This window comes from Notolepis coatsorum (genome assembly GCF_963971535.1).
Source record: "Notolepis coatsorum genome assembly, chromosome: 5".
NCBI lineage: Eukaryota > Metazoa > Chordata > Actinopteri > Aulopiformes > Paralepididae > Notolepis > Notolepis coatsorum.
This window is the reverse complement of record NC_140169.1, coordinates 44,772,124-44,789,239: the sequence shown is the minus strand read 5'-3', so window position 1 is coordinate 44,789,239 and position 17,116 is coordinate 44,772,124.

Here is a 17,116-nt window from a genome sequence, read left to right as displayed (position 1 = left end):
ACAGTATTGGCCAGTAGTACATAGACGGTAGTGATTAAATGATATCAATACTTGATTAATACAGTCAGGGAATTGTACCCCTCAGTTACAATTGGTCCTTCGATAGCCGGAGAATAATTAGCGTAATATTAATATAATATTAATATTGACATGGCCGATGACGAACACTCCACAAACGGTTCTCCTAAGCTAGATCGCCCGCAGCGCAGACGGCAGCCACCTCCCTATCTAGAGGCATACGCTGTCAGTCCAATACCTAGCTTTAAAGGGAAGTTAAACGCGGAAAAAGTAGAAAGTAAAATTATGTCCGACCCTAACAACCAGGTTACCCCGCCAACAGAGGCCCTAGTGGGCGCTAATGTAACTGACCAAGCTCACGGTGGGGACCAGGAGGGAACTGACACGACTTTACCCCCAGACAATACCGAAGAAATAGCCCCCGACCAGCTCCGGGAGGAAGACAACCCTAAAGAGACGCGCACCCAGGAGACGGATCTCCTCGGTACGCAACAGGAGAACGGATCTCCAACAAGTACTGCCGGGAGCCGATCGCCCCGAACGGCGTCTTCCCCCAGCGAGGCGGACAAGATGCTGGCGCAGGCACTCATCGCCACCCTGGCAGCCTCCACCGAACGCGATCGACTTCAAGCGCAACAGACGTGCGAGCGCGAACATTACGCAGGTGAGCGAGAACGCTTCCAGGCGCAACAAAGGAGCGAAGACGACCGCATAAGGCTGGAGACCAGACGCCTCCAGACAGAAGAGAACATCGAGCGAAGCCGCGCCGACGTCGCAAATGCACAGCTCCACGCCGCCCATGCCAGCGCCAATGCCCAGCGCGACGTCGCCAACGCACAGCGCGACGCTGCCCAGGCCAGCGCCAATGCGCAGCGCGACATCGCCAATGCCCAGCGCGAAGCCGCGCGCGACGCAGCCCATGCCCGGCGCGAGGCAGAGCGCGACCGGCTGCAGGCGGAGCTGATGGACAAACTGGTTGCCATGGCGACACCCCCTCACTCCGCACGGAGCTCTCAGAGGTCGTCAAGACATGGGTCTAGGACACATTCCCCTACCCGACGAAGCGACCCGGGACCCCGCCTACAGGAGGATCCTGTCCACGTCTCCGAACCCCCTCCCCAGCCGGTCCATACGAGACCTAGCAACCGGGGTACAGAACCGAACCACGCCGAGAGACTGAACAGAAGACTCCAGGTCCTAGCAGAGGAAGAGGAGGAGGAAGAGGAGGAGTGTCAAGCCGACCAGCAGCAACGTGCTCTGGCCCAGGAGGCCCAGTACAGCCCCGACCAGCAGCAACGTACTCAGGACCAGGAGGTCCAGTACAGCCCAGAAGTCAGCCCGAGGCCCTGCGCTACAAACCCCCGACTCAACTCACGGGTGAGTTTGACGCACCGTCAGCCCCGAGGAACAGCACCTGGGTACCCGACCTTCGGTACCCACCAAGTACCAGCCCAAGACGACACGCAAGAGGAGACTCGCCTAGGAGGCCTCTCCCCCAACGCTCACCGATGTGCCAGTCATCCATGACATCATACATTGCCACGCCGTCATTTCCCGACTTCGCCTATGAGAGTCGAGCACAGTACACGGAGCTCCGGATGTGCCTAGAGACAATGATGGTGGATGTCGCTGATGAACGCCACAAGTATGCAATATTACTGAAGCACCTGAAAGTACCGCGAGCGCACAATATAGCGCTGGCCTATGCTACCTCTACGACCCCATACACAGCGGCCCTTGCAGCGCTGGACCAGAGATATGGACCTATATGGGATTACGTAATAGAAGAGATAAGGCATATTGACCGCTTACCCCCAGCAACAGACAATCGCTCATTAGACGACCTGTCAATCAAAGTGCAGTCCCTGGTAGGGATGCTGGGAGCGCAACGGGAAAAGGGCATGCATGAGCTATACGCCAACTCTAACGTCGAGAGGATTTTGGAGAAGCTGCCACCCGCAAGACAAGAGCGTTTTAGGCGGCAGAGAGACTACCGGGATCCCAACGGCCCCGAGCCATCCCTCCTTGATCTAGCCGACTTCCTGGCGAGAGAAGTCAGCAGCTTACGACTGGATACATTCGGGCGGAGCACGCCAAGCTCCAGAGAGGGACCCAGGAGAATAAATGATGGAAGAAGATCGGTGACTGTTATGCACCAAGCCGAATCAGTACCGCAGCACCAGAACCACAACACCCCCTCGACGAAAGAGGACCAGTGGAAGATTGAGTGCCAGTACTGTGAGGGAGAACATCGGCTCCATCAGTGCGAAGATTTCAAGAAGCTGACCACGGATGATGTGAGCCAGTGGGTCAAGGACCACCGCCGCTACTTCCGCTGCGCGCGCAGCCACCTAGCAGCTGAGTGCCACTTGAAAAGGAAGTGCAGCAGGTGCGGTGGCACCCACCTGGAGGTCCTGCATGACCTCAACAAGCGTCAGCCAGGACAACCGAGTGGGCCCGTCGCGGTACTGTACCATGCCGAGGCGGTGGCACCAGCACCGAAGAGCCACCAGACCGCTCCCTACTGTACCTACTGCGACGGCGGACACTGGCTGGCACAGTGCGCCGAATATAAGACACTGAACCCCGTCCAAGTGAACCAGTGGCGTGAGGCGGCCCAGGCGGGCGCCGCTTACCGCGCAGCACGGTGCGGAGCCCACCAGAAGGTCCAAGACAACCGACCAACAGGAGTGCTCCACATTGACCAGCACAGCGAGACCCCCCGAGTGCTCCTCAAAGTGGTCAGAGTACTCCTGAGCCACGGGGACAAAGTCATGGACACTTACGGCGTCCTTGATGACGGGTCAGAGAAGACCCTTCTGCTCGCGTCCGCTGCGGCCCAGCTGGGACTGCGGGGGAGCGAGAACCAAATGACGATTCGGACAATAAGAAGAGATTTAAAGACGATAAAGGGCGAGAATGTCTCCTTCACTATCGCAGCAAGCGGGCAGCCAGAGCGACGGTATAGGATTACAAATGCTTTCACCAGCCAAGAAATAGGACTATCACAGTGCACCTACCCCATCCCACAGCTGATGGACAAATACGTGCACCTGCGTCAACTACCTATCCCGCTCATAGACGGCGCCACCCCGACCCTGCTGATAGGCTCCGACCATGCAGACCTCATCGTCCCGATAGACCGGGTCCATACCGGAACCCGAGGCTGTCCTGCAGCAGTCGAGACCCGCCTAGGGTGGACACTACAAGGCCCCCTCGCTAAATCTCTCAACCGAACAGCAGCCACTAGCTGCCTCCACTCCAGAGCGACAGAAGAAGACACCGGCCTCTCCCCCGTACAGCAGAGGCTATTGACATTAAGCGAGAGGCCCGTGAGAGAACCGTGGGTACCAGAGGGAGTTCGGAACTCCACCCCCCTCAGCTGCGCTCCAGACGTAGCTGACCTCGAACCCAGCACCCCAAGCGACTCCTTGACGGGGCGGCCGGGACCGGCCCCTCCTCACACGGGGTACAGAGCGAACAAGAGAAACAGACGGAGGAGGAAAAAGCACAGCCAAGCACAGATCAAAGCAGTCTCAGGCCCGCTTCCTCCTAAGCCCCCCTTTATCCCGTCCAGTCGTCATGACCATAGACCAGTCACTACCCCAAGCTGCGTGGCCGGCCGGCCGCGTAAGCAAAGTGACCACTGGTGCCGACGGAAAGGTCAGAGTGGCAGAAGTGCTCGGCCAAGGGCGGATCTACAACCGACCCGTGGCGAGGCTGATAGAGTCGCCAAGGCTCCCCGACTCGCCTAATGACGACCATGACCCCTGACTTTGTGAACTGACCGACCCCTCACAGACATTGAGTAGTGGACAGTGCGGTTAATCTGTCCCTGCTTAGCTAATTAGGTGGGACTAATTAGGGGGCGGCTGTTACAAAGGGTCAGATTAAACCGAATATATATATTTATTGCCTGAGATCCCATGTATAATATTTGTATATCGTTTGATATCCCCTGTATATTCCTTGTACAATATATACGGAATATCCCTTTACCTGGTAGCAGGACAGACCATAATATTCGTTCTCCTATTGGAAGCGATCCCCCGGCGCCACTGCCTTACCCCCTCGAGCTGACTTCAAAGGTACCGACGAGATATGTCTGTACATGCCCAGCTTCTGCCCATGAATACGGCTACTGAAATACGAATGGTACTATTTGTTCACAGCGCATATATATATGGCGCAAGTAAAGTAGAACCCTCTCTTAGTCTCTTAGTCCCTTGTCTCGTTCAGTTCCAGTTATCCAAGCAACGTCTCACCCACTACGCAACGTGGGCAGAGCAGGGCTCGCATTGCCCCAAGATAGAGTCTCGTGTTATCCTAATACGTCTGTTTGTCGTATCGTTCGCTATTTATTAGTAAACCTTCATTACGAGTCAAAGACCACGTGGAGTGAGTAACTGTGCGTCTACATAGAGCACTTATTGCCCGTGCTAATAGTATAGTAACGTCAAGTTTAACCGTGCACTACCCCGCACCAGAGGATACCGGACCAGCAGCACCACGGAGGATTTACACCCCGCCAGCAGTGCCACTTTTCCGGCAAGGATTATTATTCTTCATTCTTCACCAAGCTGCTGGAAGCAGAGAACCGTCTACACCCACGGCTGTGGGATCCACGTGCCCGTGGGGACATCACTCAAGCCAGTCTTTGTCGTACCAGAGGCACCACGGCTCTCATCTGCACGGCGCGCATCCTGGGACCAGGCTGCTTTTCCCCGCTGACTCAGGGAGTAAAACACCGTCTCCAGGTGCATTGCTACAGCTCCGTGGACCATTGACATTCAGAGAGCATTGCCCCCCTCTGCTGGCTTACAACCGGTAGTACCCCCTTTCCCAGAGCACCATAGAGATCATCCTTAATATCCATTATTGATTTACCTGCACATTCTATTTGCCTTATAAGCGCAATCTAAGCAAAGTATATTATGTAATACTATCCCTTTTATGTAATAAATATTCTAACCGAGTATTTTGTGTGGAAAACCGTGTTATTGTGGGAGTGTTCTAATCTAATATACTTGTGTACAGTATTGGCCAGTAGTACATAGACGGTAGTGATTTAATGATATCAATACTTGATTAATACAGTCAGGGAATTGTACCCCTCAGTTACAGTAGTAGTAATAGTAGTAGTAGTAGTAGTAGTAGTAGTAGTAGTAGTAGTAGTAGTAGTAGTAGTAGTAGTAGTAGTAGTAGTAGTAGTAGTAATAGTAGTAGTAGTAGTGATGGTAGTAGTAATAGTAGTAATAGTAGTAGTAGTAGTAGTAGTAGTAGTAGTAGCAGTAGTAGTAGTAATAGTAGTAGTAATAGTAGTAGTAATAATAGAAGTAGTAGTAGCAGCAGTGCTGTAGTAGTAGTAGTAGTAGTAATAGTAGTAGTAGTAATAGTAGTAGCAGCAGTGCTGTAGTAGTAGTAATAGTAGTAGTAGTAGCAGCAGTTCTGTAGTAGTAGTAATAGTAGTAGTAGTAGTAGTAGTAGTAGTAGTAGTAGTAGTAGTAGTAGTAATAGTAGTAGTAGTAGTAGTAGTAGTAGTAGTAGTAGTAGTAGTAGTAGTAGTAGTAGTAGTAGTAGTAGTAGTAATAATAGTAGTAGTAGTAGTAGTAGTAGTAGTAGTAGTAGTGGTAGTAGTAATAGTAGTAATAGTAGTAGTAGTAGTAGTAGTAGTAGTAGTAGTAGTAGTAGTAGTAGTAGCAGCAGTTCTGTAGTAATAGTAGTAGTAGCAGCAGTTATGTAGTAATAGTAATAGTAGTAGTAGTAGTAGTAGTAGTAGTAGTAGTAGTAGTAGTAGTAGTAATAGTAGTAGTAGTAGCAGCAGTTATGTAGTAGTAGTAGTAGTAGTAGTAGTAGTAGTAGTAGTAGTAGTAGTAGTAGTAGTAGTAGTAGTAGTAGTAGTAGTAGTAGTAGCAGCAGTTCTGTAGTAATAGTAATAGTGTCGTGTATTGTCAAAATAAACATGTGTAAATCCCAAGGAAATGTACAATTATACCGGACGAAATGCTGATAGTAAGTGGTAAACGGGTGTCTGTAGCTTGACCATGCCTAAGGCCACTGTGGTAGAAATGACCTCCCCCGCCCCAGGCACACATTCTAAAAGCAGAAGGATACCAAGTCTTTTATTATCTTTAGAACAGATGGGTTTGTCAGATAGGTTAGTTATAAACCATAGAGAAACGGAACTGAACTCAGCTATGAGGGAGGTCAGTAGATTACCTCCAAGGATACGGCCTTAGGTCAACGTAAGGGTCTGGCCTTGTGTTTATGGTATTAGAACAGCGGAAACAATCATTGATCCTGAGAAGAGGGCCCTGAGAATAGTTGACATGATGTCCTCCTGAGTCAGGAGAGCTGTCTTTAGAAGACAGGAATTTGAGAACTGGGTTAAAAACAATCTAATCGTTATAAATAAAATACAGGCAAATATAGTAAATAGAAAGATAAGAAGGTACAAGTAAGTTTAAGACTATAAAGATACAGATTGATCCGTTAAAAGCTTAGTTATACTATAAAACATTATGAACCAAAGATTAGAAATTAGAACAAGATACTTAGAGTGTTCAATAAAGCTAAAACAAAGAAAGGTTACTTTAAAAGAATAGAAATACAACCAGTATGATTAACAATAAAAAATAAGGGTTAATTAAAGTTACATGGGGACAAAACTGAAGGAAAGACTGTTAGAAACTATAGCCAAAATAAAGAATAAATCTCTTAATTAAAAGGATAAGAAAACTATGACACTATGAGTACTTTTTATCTGTTAAATCAAGAAGCCACGTATGCTCTCTATTTCTGTTTAAGGAGAGGGCCTCGAGAACGCTAGAACTTCCAAATAAGGGAACGAAACTGCTTAAAATAGTCAGTATGTAAATAGTATCATGTCCCTTTAAAGAGTCAAAATGGCCGAGATCACGTTAAGCCAATAGAAAATAGTGATGCCCCTAGCTATCGTCACCAGGACGACGCTGGGAAAAAGGGGCGGAGAATTGTCTTTAACTACAGACGCTGAGGAGAAAACAGGATCGCAGCAGCAGAGAGAAAGACGAAACGAGCGCTCCGCTCTGAGAGAGGATCCTGAAACCAGGGTTGCCGGGCCAACCAGCAGCAAACAAAGGACGGGCCTCGTGTTGCCGAGACAACCAAACCGGAGAAGACGCTCTGAGCGGCACCAGCCGATCAGACATGGACCGACAGCCAACCCGAAGACGATGATTTTAGATATAGAAAGTAAATCCAGTACGTGTTTGATTCATCTAGTTTGTGTTTATTTGGAATGGAATAAACACAGCTGCTTTATTCAAACCATCTCGTCCGTGCTTCCTTCCTGCAACCGAACCAAATTGAAATGCAACTAACGCAGAGATGAAGGGTAATTTCCACTATACGATCACAGAGATACGATAGACATTTAATGAATAATACTTCAATAGTAGTAGTAGTAGTAGTAGTAGTAGTAGTAGTAGTAGTAGTAGTAGTAGTAGTAGTAGTAGTAGTAATAGTAATAGTAGTAACAGTCATGGACGCCTGAGTAATGGAGCAAACGGAGCAGGTGCATCCACACAATTGAACTTGGGGGAGCAAACGTGTGCTTTTGCACCCCCACTTTTTGATCATATGAAAAATATGATATGTCCCCCCCAATATATCACTGGTGTGGTGCTGAGAGATGGGAGTCGGAGGCGGTGTTGCAAAGCTGAATGTAACTCCTTTAATATTCATCAGCACAACCACAAGCTACAGTACGTTACTCGATAGCTAGAATGAATGCCAGTGGTAGTAAGTGCCACCGGGTATAACGTTCGGGGGGAACCCAAGTTCCCAACAACAGTTCTGTGTGAATTATGTACAATCACTACACTGTAAACATAACTATGTGTAAAGTGTCACAGCCAAATAATGACACTGGTTAAATGACATCCTGTTCTGTCTGTCAATTGTGGGATGTAAAAGGTTTAAACATATGTTTATTATATAGGATTGGAGCTATGTATATGACCTGTATATTCTTTAAAACAAAACTCTGGTTGGAAGACAGTGATTGTGTGAATCTAACCTCTTCAGCTTAAGAATGAATTGCCTGTTCTGTTTGTGCAGGGGATAACGGAAAGAGGGGGGGGAGGCCTCTGCCTCTGAGAGCATGCCATGAGAGCACAGAGGGCCTAGCCTGCCTGCATATTTTACTACCTGTTACTTACTGGTCCGCCTGCTTTTTGCTGATAACATGGCAAGCGAGGGGGCCCCAGGGAGATAAAGGCGGAGGTTGTGAAGGTTTTACTTTACTTTAGAGTAGAGGAGACACACGTTATGTGTGCCACAAATCAACAAGCGCCACCTGTGTTATAAACTTATACAGAGTCTTGAAACGATAGAGAGAATCTTAAAACTATATAACAATTAAATGTTAAATGTTTACAGTCAGAAATGTTGGTGTAAGAGGTGTATACATTTCTGCTGCATTAATTATATGTTTCATAATGTCATGCTTAAAATTAACTGTCAGTAGAGAATAATACTATATATTGTGTAAACTGTGTTTTCTGGAGGAGGGCATCTCTGAAGATTCTCTGCTATAAACTCTAAGGAGTCTTGATAAGAATTCTCATGGATGGCCTCGCCCGGTACTGCCTGGTACTGCCTGGTGGCCAGATTAACCCTTTGTGTGTTCTGAATAAGAGATGAAAAGTGGAGGGACTTTCTCATACTTAAAAAAAAACTAGGTAACTGACGCAAGTAAAAGAAGGCGGGGAGTCCATCCTTACTACGTATTGTATGTTGGTTGGCTAGTTAAATGACATCCCTGTGACATCACTGTTTTTAGACCAATCGAAATATAATACAGGATCAATATAAAAATGACTGTTGCTCCTTCGAGAGCCAGATTTTTTGAGAGATTTTATGGAGATGACTGAATTCTGATATATTGTGAGCAGAAATCTTTGTACTTATAAACATGAAACTGTGCCTTTAATGTAATCTTGTACTTTTAAAAAATAAAACACCCTTCTTTTGGAACACACCTTTTTGCTTCCATTCTTCTAACTGAAAGACGACGGGTAAGCATTGAAATGTTTTTTGCATTGTAACTTTACCCATTGCTTCCTGATTTATGATGTAAAAACTTTAGAAGTGACCCTTTAACCAGTCGGCAACCACGAGGTCCCGTAATGTTCCTGATTTATGATGTAAAAACTTTAGAAGTGTGGCTTTATCCAGACGGAGACCTAAGGAGAGAAATATATATATATGTATATAGATTAAAAGTGGGTTCTGTATAAATGGGATTATCAAGTAAAGCCATACAGTGATAATACATGTAAACGGATAAGGGAAATGGACCTCATCTGAATAAAAAAAAGTCCTTCCCAGTGCAAATAAAATAAATATACTCCACAACTCCAATCACTCGACCTAAGGCCGATGACTGGGGAGGACGGAGGGGTGCATGTGTCAGGTCTGTCGGTCGGGTTTAACCCCTGCAGTTTGTGGACGCATTGAGTCCTGGATATCACAGACATCGCAGGACGCTGCTTGATGTTGAGATGCGGACCAATGAGTTATTGGGTTATCAATCTGACCGAGGCTTTGCACGGGCACTTATCACTATGTAAATTCAATCAAATTAATAATACGCAATGAAAGAATTTGTGCTGATTATAGACACTTAACACTTTGAGTGCCAACAACGAGAAAATCGTTGTTCGCCGCCATGCGTTGAGTGCCAACGACGAGAAATCTAGTTATGTAATCGTTATAGCTTTTATTAGCGATATCCATTCATTTTTCATCAATCCAGCCTCACGTTATCATTGGGACTGGCTCTGACCTCGAAAAGGGCAAATACCGCCCCCTATCATCTCCCGGATGGTAATGCACCCATTGGATTGGACTCAATGGAAATGCATGGGGGAAAAAATACTCTGAATCCACATTTTACTTCTCAGGCATGTAACCCGAGACGATTGCATTCATTGGGGACCCTCAGAGCAGCATGGATTATGTGTTTCGAGGTTGGATCGTTGAATCAATAAACGCGATCGATATTTAGAATGGCGATCAGGAATTGGAATAATCTTTTTGCAGAACATCTGATGTGAGGTAAGGAATCTATTTTACCAGTCTTGGGGTAATCAGATGTTTTTTTCACATATTTCACAACATGTCTGTGTCTGTGTGTATTAGTGTTGTCAAAAATATGGATTTTTCTATACATATAGATTCTGAATATTTAAAACAGTTTCAATACTAATTTCCCGCAATATCGATACTTTCTGCACTATCGATACCAGCTGGCACACGTTGTCTTCTCTCATCCTACATCAAGTTGTTGACGCACACACGTTCACACACGCTGCTCCCAGTGCATTGCCCCTGCCCCTCCCCCTCCTGCCCCTCCCTAATACGGTCTGTGCCGGCTGCACCTTTTAATTCGCAATGGAGTGGAGCCAACTAACTGTACAAATCGATGTGATTGGCTGAGACTGTATTTTGTACGTTTGGCTGGCTGGCTGTTGTGGATTGGGGTAGCCAGCTAGCCAGCTGGAAGTTCGTAGTGCAGTAGCTGGCTAGCTGGCTGTTGTATTCTGGCTAGCAGTTTGCAGTGCAGTAGCTGGCTAGATGGCTGTTGTTAAAGGTAGCCAGCTGGCAGTTCGTGGTGCAGTAGCTGGCTAACGTTCGCCAATATAGCTGTAATTGAACGCCAATGATGCTAGCCTTATGTGATCTTATGAGTTTCAGTTCATAGGAAAATACTTTGACTATAATGGTCAGAAGTAAATTAACTTAAAAAAGACAAAGACCCCACCGATTGTGGTAGTTATAGACCCTTAAGCCTCCTCGGAACCGATATCAAGCTGTATACTAAGGTACTAGCCATCAGACTTCAAAAGCATATGACATCTTTAGTTCATCCTGATCAGACTGGCTTCATAAAAGGCTGCCTGATCACGGATAATATTAGACGGTTACTACATGTGTTAGACGCCAGCAAGGATGCCGTGCCTCCTACAGCTGTATTATCCTTGGATGCGATGAAAGCCTTTGATAGTTTGGAATGGTCTTATTTATGGGCAGTACTCGGAAGGATGTGGTTAGGAAACGGATTCATTAATATGATAAAAGTACTATACAAAGACCCATCGGCCATGATTATAACAGGTAAATTCACCTCCACACCCTTTCCTGTGTCGCACTCGTCCAGACAGGGTTGTCCTCTTAGTCCCGGACTATTTACCCTATCCTTAGAGCCTTTAGCACAGTATATAAGACAATCCCAATCCATAGAGCCAATCTCAATTAAGGGCACACAGCATATTAGTTTATATGCGGACAACGTAATATTGTTCATGCAAAACCCTACCACCTCACTGCCTCATCTTCTCAAGCTGATTGATGATTTTGGCAATCTATCTGGATTTAGGATAAACTGGCCAAAGTCGGCCTTCCTTCCACTTAATGTCTCTGCGAAGGCTACCTTCCTTCCAGAAAATATACCAATGGTAGAACACTTTAGATGTCTTGGGAGTTGAAATATTCCCTACTATATGCCAAACGGTGAAGTATAATTATACAAGAGTCCAAGATAGGATCACAAATGACTTTGACAGGTGGTCAAAACTTAAAAACTCAGTACAGGCCCGAGTATCAATAGTTAAGATGGATGTTTTACCTAGAATCAACTTATTTAGCTCAATGTTACCGTTACCCCCCCCCCCCCCCCCCTGCTGGTTACTGGAAAAAATTACACTCCGCCGCATATAAATTTATTTGGAACAACAAACCTCCACGAATAAAAAGATCCACCGCACAGAGAAACAAAGCCGATGGAGGTTTAGCATTTCCAGACTTCTACCACTATTTTAAAGCGTTCTCTTTAAGACCACTGATCACCTGGTTTGATTCTCAAGCATCTGTATCCTGGAGAACATTAGAAGAAAACATAGTGGCACCACATAGACTGCAGGATATAGTATTCACCAAATTATCAATTAAGCAATGCGACTTGAAATTTGGCCCTCTTATTACACATGTGATTCGGATATGGCGTGACACACAGAAAAAATTTACTAACCAACATAAATGGCATAGCCATTCTCCCCTATTCAATAATAATGCACTCCTTATTGCACAACGACCTATCAGATATCCCAAATGGGAAAAGCAGGGCATACATACATTGGGAGATATCTTCAACGAACGGGGTTTCTGTAGCTATCAAGATATTCATAACAAATTTAACCTCACCAGCTCCACTTATTATTTCTATATACAGTTATTAGCAACTTTAAAGGCTCATGGAGTCCCATTAAAGATACCACTTGAGCACCACAGATATCACAAATTATTTTATGAAAGGGAGACATCGAGAGGCTTCGTATCTGACTTTTAGCATCACTTACTTACGTCTTCGTATGGAATCCTTCCCCTAGACTCAGTTTGGAGGAAGGATATACCAGACTTGGAAGTAGATTTTGATTGGCATGAAGTCTGGGCAAACGTTCGACTAGCGTCACGCAACCCTGATCATCAACAGATGAATCTTAATTTTATTCATAGGACTTACCTGACTCCTATAAGATTGAACCGAATGGGGCTTAAACAAGACTCTCTATGCTCTTTGTGTCTAAGGGGTGATATCGGTACATTTATGCATATGTGTTGGGAATGCCCCCCTGTTAAGATATTCTGGGAAGAAGTAACCACGCAATTATCAGAATTTTTATTTCTGACCATACCTGTACTGCCTTCTGTATTGTTGTTGAATGATGTTTCTCAGTTAGCAGCCTCTATACAGCTAAAGAGACAAATTTTGTCCGGTCTTACGGCTGCTAAAAAGCTGATAGCATCACGCTAGATTCAACCGGATAAAATGTGCCGGAAGGTATGGGTTCTTACCTATCTCAATGGGATTTATCTAGAGATATCTACCGCAAGAATTTTAGGTGTCAATGAAGCCAGCATAGCAATCTGGTTAGAGGTGGTGGAGAGAATAAAGGTTAGCATATGAATTTGTAATCCTTGGTTAGAAACGAAATAATGGATGGATTATCCAAGGGGGGTCCTGAGGGGGGGGGGGGGGGGGGGGGAGAAGAGTGAGCAAGAGCATATGTATGTATTGTATTGTAAGTATTATGTATATATCTCGTAACCTACATTTATATTGATTCAAATACTGGACTGTATAGCAAGACCGACGGCTTCTCAGTTACAGTGGGTGACAATATTGTCACAAGGAAAGAAGATATTACCTACCTGGGTTCAATCCTAGAGGCAAATCTTTCCTGTGACAAAATGGCATCCAATGTAATAAAAAAAGTCAACCAACGAACTCGATTCTTGTACCGGATCTCCTCACTGATAAACAAGAATACCCTGAAGACTCTGGCAGGAGCACTCATTCAAGGGTACTACGACTATGCTTGCACCTCATGGTACCAAAGCACCTCAAAGGCGCTAAAAACAAAATTACAAACATCTCAAAACAAACTGGTCAGACTACTGCTTGACCTTACTCCTAGAACCCACCTGACCCCTGCCCACTTTGACAACCTAGGATGGCTTAGAGTAGACGACAGAGTACAGCAACTTGCAATGGGCCTGGTCTACAAGATACACTACACGACCAAGGTACCCATGTACATGTCAAAATACTTCCCAAAGGTCAGTGAATACCACGATCACAACACCAGAGGGAGCTCCACAAATCATGTTAAACCCAGATTCGGCTCAAACAAGGGACTAAACACGTTTCGCAATTATGCCACATCAATATGGAACGCACTACCCAAAGCTGTAAAGGAATGTGAATCACTACCCACTTTCAAAAACACTCAAAAAACACCTACGGGAGACTGCAATTCGAAACTGGCCCCTGTAAATGTCCTAACACAACCCCCTCCAATGTACAGTAAAAATGACCAAGTATGGTCTTGTCAATATTCCAATGTACAGTGTTGCTTGTACAGTTTTACAGTGTCCCCCACCCACCCACCCCTCCTACCCAACCCCCCCCCCCCCCCCCCACTCCTACCCAACCTCCCCCCCACCCAACCACCTCCAATGTACAGTCCCCCCCACCCCCCAACCCCACCCCACCTACCCAACCTCCTCCAATGTACAGTTTCTACGTCAAATGTATATACTTCTTTTCTGGACTCTTTTCGTATCACAAACAGTACTGTATTTGCAAATCTGGTATGTCATAAATGTATAGATGTAGCAGTACTGGCTTCCGGTTTGACGACAGTATGTGACGGTCGCATCTGTCACAAGCTCCGCTCCATTTTTTGTTAATTTCGCTTAAATACCTACTTTATACAACACTAATGTGTTTAAACCTCGACTTATATATTAACTAAGACCTTCAACTAACTATATCAACAGTGAAACGCAGCATGCGACCAAAGAAAGATAACTCAAAAAGACGTGAAGCAGATTCTCCAACGGCAGACGGCGCGGTGACACGTTCAGGGAAGGGAAGAGCGGACAATATGGAGAATAAAAAACCCGACAATAGCATGGATTCTAACATTCAAATGACCTCAGCAGAGACAGTCATGGAGAGTATTCCACCCGACTTCAAAACGCGGATGACAGATATGATGAAAATCCTAACCGACAAGGTTACTGATATGGCTAAAGCTGTGGATAGAGTCGAGGCTAATGCTACCGCATTTAAGATAGCCATAGAGGCTAAATTTGAATATATCAACACACAGTTTGTAGCACAATCCGATTGCATAACGGCGGTTGCAAATACTGGGATCGAATACTCACGGAAGCAAGAGGAGAAGAATAAGGAACTATCTGAAGATATCGCCGAAGTATCGAAGGAAATGCAACTGGAAAACAAACAGCTCCGGCAGTTGATCCAAGACAACAAGGAGGAAAACTTGATCCATCTGCTAGAAATAGAACGGCACGCCCGCAGATTCAATCTCCGTATAGTGGGTCTGGATGAATCAGTCGACTGCACAGATGACAAGTTTGCTGCAGTACTATTCGAAATCCTAGGTTCTGAAATCCTATCTACAGAACCGATAGTGGACAAACGCTACAGAATTGGATCTGAAAACTACAATAAAAACAACAAGGAAAGAGTGATAATTGCTAGTCTACAGGAAACTGCAACAAGACACACGATTATCAGGGAATCACGCAAGAGATGGGGAAAACTGATGTACAAAGGGAAAAGAGTGTGGTTTTATGAAGATATATGCAAGGAAGCCATAACTCTGCGGGCCCACTACAAGGTTGTAGTAAACCAGCTATATGAGAAAGGTCTCCACCCCATCCTACAGTACCCTGCGAATCTTTCCATAGTTGAGGGAGAAGGAAAGAGATTCATGCTACGTTCGCTTAAGGCGGCAGAAGAATACATGAAGAATATTAAAAGTGGATGACAAGATTCATCTGTCACGGATAACTCTACAATTGCATGGACATCAAAAAACGGCAACATACAAACTTTTGACAACATTGAGAAATAAGTAATTCGATATAAAACGCTAAACACCATATAAATATAGATTCACGGTAATATGCAGATCTTGATTTGATACTGACCATTTTGGAACATTCTAGATTTTTTTACTCTATTTTTCTTAAAGGCTATGAGTCATAACGGAATACACTGGATGGTTATTGTTTTAGGGCACAAGGAATGTTCTGGAACATTAAAGCATCAAACTGCAAGTAACGAGCGGCTGACAGCACTATGGAATACAATACCTTTTTCAATGATGGCCCCGTGAAATAACAATGATATGAGTCTTGGTCATGAAATAGACGTGAAGAACAACGACCACCATAACAGATTAATGATCACGCATGACGGTGGACGATCTGCATACAAGTATTTAAAATAAAAATACAAAGGTATTTAAAAAGTTTACCGGATTAGATGGGTTTTCGATATCTAAGTCTAAACATCACTATTTCTTATTCTTTATTTCGTTATTCTGAAATGTTCTAACCAATAAATGTTAATAGAAGGTTTAAAAAGAAAAAAAATAGGTTTAAATGAGTATACCAATCGAGGTATAATTTTATGTTATAATTACATTAAGGGGAGAGGGGCTTGGTCACAGGTGACATTCTATTAAATTAGAATTAAAGCATAGATCCTATGGTATACATAGGAAAGATTAGGATAAATTGCTCATTCTGGGCAGACCGGAGGTGCAGGAAAGGAAGAGGTTGTACGCGAAGGAGGTATCAAATAGGTACCTTGTACGACTCTGTAAGGGAGGGGGGTTCAGGTTTCTTTTGTATATATGTATGTTTTATGCTCGGCTCTCAACAGGACCTCAACAGTGGGATATAAATCTATTGTGAATTCGCACTCGAGAAATATTACCAACAAATACAAATCAATATGTATAGATTATGGCTAGTTTGAATATAATGATCTGGAACACTGGGGGAATAAATAATCAACATAAACGCAAAAGCGTGCTCACATTGATGAAAAACAAACAGGTTGATGTGGCACTCTTAAGCGAAACGCACATTTTAGTGGGAGACAAAGCTACGTTAGCGGACAACACATACCATAACATTAGTCACTCTTCCTTTGGAACGAGAACCTGTGGAGTTGCTATAGTCGTGAAACGGAAATTGAATATTGAATTGAAGGGAGTATGGTCTGATGCAGATGGTCGGATAACCATAGCTAAGATTATACACAAGAATAGGAAAATAGCGTTGGTATATGCCCCAAATCTATACGAAAATAATTTCTACACTGCACTCACTAGGGAAATGTTAAACCTTCCAGAATACACATTTATAATTAGTGCAGATTTTAATCCCATTTGGGACCGTGGGTTGGATAAATCTTATCCCAACTTTTCCAACGAACAAAAAAAGTCATCTAATGCGTTAAAGGATTGGGCAAAGAATACAGGTGTAAATGATCTATGGCGATCACTCAACCCCACAACCCGGAAGTACTCTTGTCGATCAGCAAGACATAATAATAATAAATAATAATGGATTGGATTTATATAGCGCTCTTCTCTGACTCAGAGCGCTTCACAGAGTCCATTATTCGTTCATACACAGTCATACCGGTGGTGGTAAGCTACAATTGCAG